The sequence below is a fragment of the Seriola aureovittata genome, chromosome 6 (assembly GCF_021018895.1).
Source record: "Seriola aureovittata isolate HTS-2021-v1 ecotype China chromosome 6, ASM2101889v1, whole genome shotgun sequence".
NCBI classification, from domain to species: Eukaryota; Metazoa; Chordata; class Actinopteri; order Carangiformes; family Carangidae; genus Seriola; species Seriola aureovittata.
The window spans coordinates 9023312-9030812 of record NC_079369.1 but is presented as its reverse complement, the minus strand read 5'-3'; the positions used below and the strand labels follow the sequence as shown (position 1 = coordinate 9030812).

At 42.2% G+C, this 7501-nt stretch overlaps 1 protein-coding gene and 1 long non-coding RNA gene across 2 annotated transcripts in view; one reads left to right on the top strand and one right to left on the bottom strand.

Annotated features, from left to right (window-relative positions):
• Window positions 1-436: 436 nt before the first annotated feature.
• LOC130171543 (uncharacterized) lies at window positions 437-2732 on the bottom strand. Its single transcript, XR_008828149.1, has 4 exons — window positions 2587-2732; window positions 2261-2387; window positions 2053-2154; window positions 437-573 (listed from the first exon to the last, which is right to left on the bottom strand). It is a non-coding gene; the product is annotated as an uncharacterized LOC130171543 (long non-coding RNA).
• Window positions 568-7501, top strand: part of lingo3a (leucine rich repeat and Ig domain containing 3a) — a 33189-nt gene continuing 26255 nt past the window's right edge. The window contains exon 1 of the mRNA XM_056379615.1: window positions 568-820. The gene's annotated coding sequence lies outside the window, so the exon portion shown is untranslated. The remainder of the gene's footprint in view (window positions 821-7501) is intronic.

Here is a 7501-nt window from a genome sequence, read left to right as displayed (position 1 = left end):
TATAATAATACATCTGTTTAGGCCTACATGATGTCTATTATTTCTAAATGTGTTGCTATTATTTATTCAATTTTGTCCCATATGAATTTGCATACAATCCCTGCTGTCCCTGCATATCCCAGTATCCACCACCTGAAAACTTAAGTGAGCTGAATTTTTAAGCAGGCAGCTCAGCTTCCGTTTTCTCCCACAGGACGTGAATGCAGCGCAAAATAGCCCGAGTACGAGAGAGCGAGAGAGAGAGAGAGAGAGAGAGAGAGAGATGGCAACAGTGCAGATGAGCTCCACTGAACAGCAGCCGGGTCCTCTTTCAAACAGACACACACACGCTCTACATCCCACACACACAAATGCCAAGACAGTCATACACATGCAATCCAATAACGAGAGCACCATCAGTCCGAGCTGCCTGCCGCTGCCGGTGGCAGCCCTCACCGCTTCTCAGAGATACAACGCTGGGAGCCCGCTGGGAGAGGAGCTCCTGCTGCCTTCATTGCACAAAGGAGGAGAGAGGGGAGAGAGGGGAGAGCCGGTGACTTCGTCTGGGAGGCGGTAGAAAATTCAGCAGCAGTGCTGGGAAGAGAAGAGATAGAGGGGAGGGAAAGTGAGTGAATGCAGTCCAGTCCAGCTGCTGTTGCTGCTGCCTTCGCTGCTGGAGGAGGAGGAGGAGGAGGAGGAGGAGGAGGAGGAGGAGGAAGCTCAGACTCTGGAGGAGCAAAATTATCCTGCACAGATCCAGCCAGAGCAGACGGCCAGCAGTGATTAGAGCACCTCCAGGCTTGCAGATGTGGAAGGAGCGCTGTTCGAGTTCTAGTCCTGGGTGAGCCAACTTCTCATATTTTCCCTACACACACAGTAACACACACACACACACACACACACACACACACTCATCTGGTGGTCCATTTGATCTGCAGTCTGACACTTTTACACACCTACGTGTTATCCATTACCACAAAGAGAGACTGTGCACATGGTGTTTGTCTTTTGTGTCCCTCTCCTTCGCTGCTGCCACTGTGCCGTCTTCCTTTGCATCCAGTTTGCTGTGGACAACTCTCACCTAAACAGATGAGCTGATGAGCTTGAGGTTCACTTGTGATCATGGTGACACTTGTTTATCACCTCAGCCTCTCTTCACAGTTATGGTGCAGTCCCGGCTGATCAATATGCATTGTTACTCAGATGGACATCAGGTCTCATTATCTCACGCTGCCTGTGCTTTTCTATTGTCATCCTTGAAATGGTGTGCTTGTGAATCCATGCAAGCAAAGCCCCAGTGTGTGTGTGTGTGTGTGTGTGCATGTGTGCATTTCTGTGCGTCTTTTACCAGTTCTCAATTAGGTTTTAATGATCTAAACATGGGGTAGAATGGGGAAGGCAGCCTTTGATCGATCCCTGCAGTCATCTCGGTGTGAGGCTCGGTGCCTGTCGTCGGCATGACACATCTAAGCCTTTGCCTGTGTTTGCTCAGCCCTCTCCCAGCTCTCTTCCTACCTTTATTCTGGCTCTGTTCAGTTCTGGAAATCTTTTTTTATTTTTCTAGCGAAGGTCTGAATACAGTTTTGCTTTAATCTGTTGCTTAACTGACAGGCTGTCTGGGTCGCTACTGTCCTGGCAATCTGTGCAAACATTTCATGCATTTAAAAAAAAAAAAAAAAACATAAAGCAAACTGCAAAGCATAGTTGAAATTGCACATCTGTTTTTAATTCATAAGACAGTTGAAAAATGTGGGGCTGTTTGTGTTTTTATAGAGAGCTGACAGGAAATTAGGGGACAGAGAGATGGGGAATGACATGAAACAAAGATCCCTGGCAGGACTTAAACCCGAGATGTTGTAATTCACTGTCAGCGCCTAAACCCCTAAGCTACTGATAAAACCCCAAACATTTCACCATCAACATCACAGTGTTGCCAGCTTGTTGTGTGCTGTGACTGAGGCATTAGCAAGTTTGTTGACCATCCAATTAGACAACTCAGACTATCATCCTGTGAAAATGTCCCGCAGTGAGGTAGAACTGCTACACAAAATTCCAGTAAGTGGGTGTACGAACCTCATGGGGACTGGATCTAGACCTAGTTTCTTTTGGCAGCTGTGGCTCTGGAGATGAAGCAGGTTGTCCAATAATTGTGGGAGTAGTTGCTCGGCCCCTATTCTGTTGGATAGAGAAATAGTGTGAGAGAATGGCTAAATGAGAGGCACATCATAAAATGCGTTGTCCATTAAGGTAGAAAGGGGCTAAATAACTGCAGTCCATTTACCTTTTTTCTCTCATCACGTTTACTTCATATATATAGCATGGAATTGTTTTTTTTTTTTTACGCCACATGTCGTTGCCATCCCATTGATTCCCAACTGCTTGTGGAGAACCACAGAAGCTGTTGCTGTCTAAAAATCGAGAGGAGAAAACCAACGTTCAAGGGAACGCAATTATACAACAGCACTTAATGTTACCCAAGGTGCCACTTAGCCCCCCTGTTAGACAGATTTACAGTAATGAAATGTCTGCTGACAGGTATATGTGCCCCCGAGAGTGCATTGTTGAATCAGGCCTGTAACCCTCCTCCATTACTACGCCAACACTTACCTTCTCATTCTGATCCTTTCTGTTGCACATAAAGCTGTCAGCCGTGCTCAATAGTGACATTACCTCAGCTTAACACTGCCAAAGAACAGCCTCATTGTTTTCAACTCTGGAGTATTTATGAGAGCAGTAAAGCAGAGATGCATCCGCTGTCAGCACGATGAGGGCATTGCTGCTCTTACAGAGAGGACAGTGCAGAGCGAGGAGGGAGGAGGAACAGGAAGGAGGGATAAAGTGGTAGAGGAGGAAAAGGAGAGAGTGCCCCTGTGAGTGGCTGTCAGATACCTGCAGGCACGCTGACATGTCAGCTGTCGCGGTTAAGATGTCCAGCTGGAACGATCATGGGACTGTGTGCTGGCCGTCCTCCCACTCCCTGACTACTGTAATGCCATTATAGATGTTCAGACGGAGCTGTAACCTTAATGCAGAGCTTACAGAACATCTGGGATTTACAAGTCTGTTATTTCCAAACATGATTGCTTGATTTGACATTTGTCGTGATGACAGAGCGCCGTCGACCTCGTTACCTTAGGTTCCCAACTTTCTTTGTCAGACGTTCCCCCGACCTTGTCAGATAAACCCAAGCACCTCTTCATTGACATGAAGTTCTGAATGTTAAACAGATCTTAAAGTGAATTTTACTTAACTAATTAATAAGTGAATAATAATGGATGCTATAATATTTTTTCATGCAATTGGTCTGTCAACGTTTGGTTGATTCAAGCTAATTTCTGCCATTTATTTAGCAGCTATTGCAACTATTTATTACTTTAAGGTAACTATTTCAACTGTTCAATCATTTATCCGTTGCTTTTAATTCAAATATTTATTCATTACATTTAGCTAATGTCAAGCATTTATTTATCAGCTATTCCAGCTATTTATTTATTACTTCAGGCCATTACCATTAGTTATTTCAATCATTTATCCAGCACTGTTAATGCTAGCTAACTATTTTAACTATTAATCCATTTGCCTACTTTTAATTAACTATTTAAAATCAATCAGTTATGTTTAGTGTCAGTTTCAAAGGTTTACCAATTACATAGCAGCATTTCTTAGCCACCTATTTCAATTATTAAACCATTACATGTAATGTTAGCTAGCTATTTTATCCATTAGCCCACTTTCAGCCATCTATTATTCATCCATTACTTTTAATTAAATATTTCAACATCTTATCTCATCTTCTTACTAGTTTGGTGAGAAGACGTGGTGGCTCAGTATGTGGATATATTTTTTATTAAAATCACTGATATCGCTAAAAGATATATAGGATTACCTAGTGAAGACCCAAGTATGTTTTACCAGGGTTAATCAGGGCCTAATATAGATTAGATAATATAGAGTTATGCTGAGGCTTCCTTGACAAATTAGTAAGGCAGTGCGGTAATGAAGCACCACATACTGCAGTTTGTCACTGTAATGCCATTTATTTAGATGACGCTAATGGAACCACTACTAACTACAGAGCTTTTGTGATGTTTTTGAAACCAACAGGATCAAAGCCAAAGCAATATGTCAACCCACTACAATGCAGCAGAGTAATAAAAGTGCTCTGATGTCGAGGAGTCAATTTATCTTCAGTGAATGTGTTTTTGCTGTTTGAAGATGGTGCAATTTTTGCCACTGTTTACTCAGAAAATATATTTTTCTATAATTACAGCTATATTAGCTAACATAATTTTTTCTGCTTAATGCATTTTAATATCATAGTGCCACAGCATCATCCAGCACAAGCGCTCATCCAAGCATGTGACCATTTAGATAAACCATGATCGCTGTCTTACGCTCTCCGGTTTTTTTGGGTTTTTTTTTTTTGCATTTTCTGAAAGCTTTTCCTTGGTCCATTTTCTCTTTTAACAAAACCGACCCATTCAAGCTGATGATATTGCCTGTGTGACTTTACTGGACTGGCTCAGGAGGACTGGAACCACGGCACAGATGAGATACAAAGAGGAGGCGATGGGGTGAGAAAAAGTGTTTTTGCTCTTCGGATGCTGCATATTTTATATTTTCAGAGGTCTCTGGATGAAAGAATGTGTGATGAGATGGCCCTGGCATTACACGCTAAAAGGGAGGCCATCGAATCTCGTGAGTGTGGGTCGGTAGTGCTTACAGACTTAAGAGGAGTTCAGAGACTACACTACAACTAATACTTGCATGGAGTCATTTTGTTGGCCCATTACTACTGCTTTTCAGCAGGTGTTGGTTTTTTAACTCCACATCTTTCGGTCCTTCACACCACGATGAATTGATCTATAAACATTACCATGTAAAGCAACAGACACGGTCCTGTTTATGTTCATGGCAGCTTAAGCCATCTGAACAATTCAAGCCTGTGGTGGAAGTGAACTGGTTGAAGTCGCGTGTCTTTGAGTGTAACAGGGAGCAGAGTGTCTCCAGCACTGAGTTGTGTTATGGAATGAAGTGCAGGGGATTTGTGGAGTTTATATACTTGTCGGTCTCTCCGGCTCATTTCATTTTATGTATTTCTATTGCTGCTGGCAGCTTGAAGTGCTGCGACTGGCCAGCTATAAAACAATATTCTCAAGTATGGATCGGCCATCATGACTGAGCCTGCTAGAGAAAATGGAGGCCAAGACTCTTGCCTGTGCTCTCATCAGCATGGTACCGTGTTCAGCAGCATAAGACGTGATTTAAACAGGAGTCTAAGGATTACATTCTGTATTGTGTTGTTAGTGCAGAGACAATTAGTTGAAAAACATTTCCTGATTACTATAACTCATGTAGCATCCTCTAGTCTCTCTGAGCTGTGGGCAATAATCAGGCTTCATTCTCTCTTAAATAATTTATTTTAATCAACACCAACGTGGCAGGACAGTAGGTGGGATTATTATTGTTATTGTTACACTCAACTAACCCCCATAAAACAACAGAAGGTAGTAACAAAGATTACACTGAGACATGATGACATGAACAAGCAACTTATGATGTTTATGTATTCCTAGAGCAAGTGGTCAATGAATAAGAAAGAATATTTGTGTCATATAATGCTGTTTATCAATTTCAGTCTGACACTAAGTGTAAAAATGTAAGCTTTCTCTAAAGCTCAAACAGTCCTTGACAAACACTAAAATACTCTACTCTAAAAAAGCTGTTTACCCTCGTTCAACAGACTAAATAAACCTACAGGGAAAGTTCCTGTCATATCAGTACTATGCGCTCTGCTTTGTCCATAACTGTTCTCTCCAGATGCATGAAGTGCAAGTTAGAAGTTAATCAGGGCAAAGGCATTTACTGTATTATACTGGAGTATATCTGTTACATGCAGCCCTACGCCGTGGTGATTCTAGCTGTGTCCACAATTACTGTATCTTCACCGGTTATCTCAATCAGCATCTCCATGTATGATTCAATTAAATATAACCGTATACTTTTCCTCAGTATTATATATAGTATAAAAACACTGATGTTGTTTTCATCCTCACAGTCAAAGAGTCTGCGGAGTGTTTGTCTGAAGACAGAGAAGAGCGTCTCCTTCTCCAGACTGTTTTGTTTTGCTCCTTCCTATGAACAAGCATTCAGACTGAGAGAGATGCCGAGCTATTAAGATGTTAGGGCGGCTTTCTGAGCACAATTTGATTTAAAAATAGCCTTTTATATGTATTTCTCCCATGACTCCCATGAAACCATTAAGTGCAGTTACATTTTGTCAAAAATATAATTTGTATTTTCAAAAACATCTCCAAATGTCTCTTTACTAATAAAGATAAAATAGCAGATTCAGAGGAAGTTCTATCACTTCTATCCATGTTGTATAAACCAAACATTTGAAGAGTGTTTAAAATGCTTTCAGTCCTTCCAGTTTTATAACCACATTTGAAGCAGCTGAGCCAGGCAAACACAGCTGACTGTATTTTGAACCGCTGTGTCAAACCACCTGTGTCCCATGGGCTGACTCAAGTTACATCTTTCATACCATCTCTCCATGGACCCTGCACATGAGATAGCTCTTTAATCAGCTCTCTTCAATTATGTAGTTATGAACAGGATTAGATTAACACATGACATGTAATGTGTTTGTGTTGCTGTGGCTGATTCAAAGGACTGAGGACACAGACACAGACACACACACACACACACACAAACACACGCACACACACACACACACACACAAACCAGTTTTCTTTGCTTTAGTCCTGAAGCATCACATGCCTTTGTGACATTTAGAAAAAAAGATCATATGATTAGATTTAACTCCATAATTAAATTCAGATGCCTGTAGCTGCTCACACACACACACACACACACACACACACACACACACACACACACACACACACACACACACACACACACACACACACACTCACACACTGATCAGCCACAACATTAAAAGCACTGACAGGTGAATTAAATAACATTGATGACCTCGTTACAATGGTACCTGCCAGGAGGTGGGATATAATAGGCAGCAAGTGAACAGTCAGTTCTTTAAGTTGATGTGGTGGAAGCTGGAAAACTAGAACAGCATAAGGATCTGAGCGAGTCTGACAAGAGCCAAACTGTGATGGTTAGACGACGGGATCAGAGCATCTCCAAATGCCCGTCTGGTCTGATCCCATAGAAGAGCTACTATAGCACAAATTGCTGAAAACCTTAATATGATATGATAGACACACGTCAAAGCACACAGTGCGTAGCAGCTTGCTGCGGATTGGGCTGCGAAGCTGAAAGGGGGTCAGAGTTTCCATGTTGACCCCTGTCCACTGCTGAAAGCACCAATAGGCTTTCGAACTCGACCGTGGAGCAACGGATGCAGATGGTCTGATGAGTGATGTTTTCTTTTACATCATGTGGACGGCCGGGTGAGTGTGCATCGTCTACCTGGGAAAGAGATGGCAGCAGTGGGAAAATGAGCTCCTGGCATTTATTTGGATGTTATTTTGACATG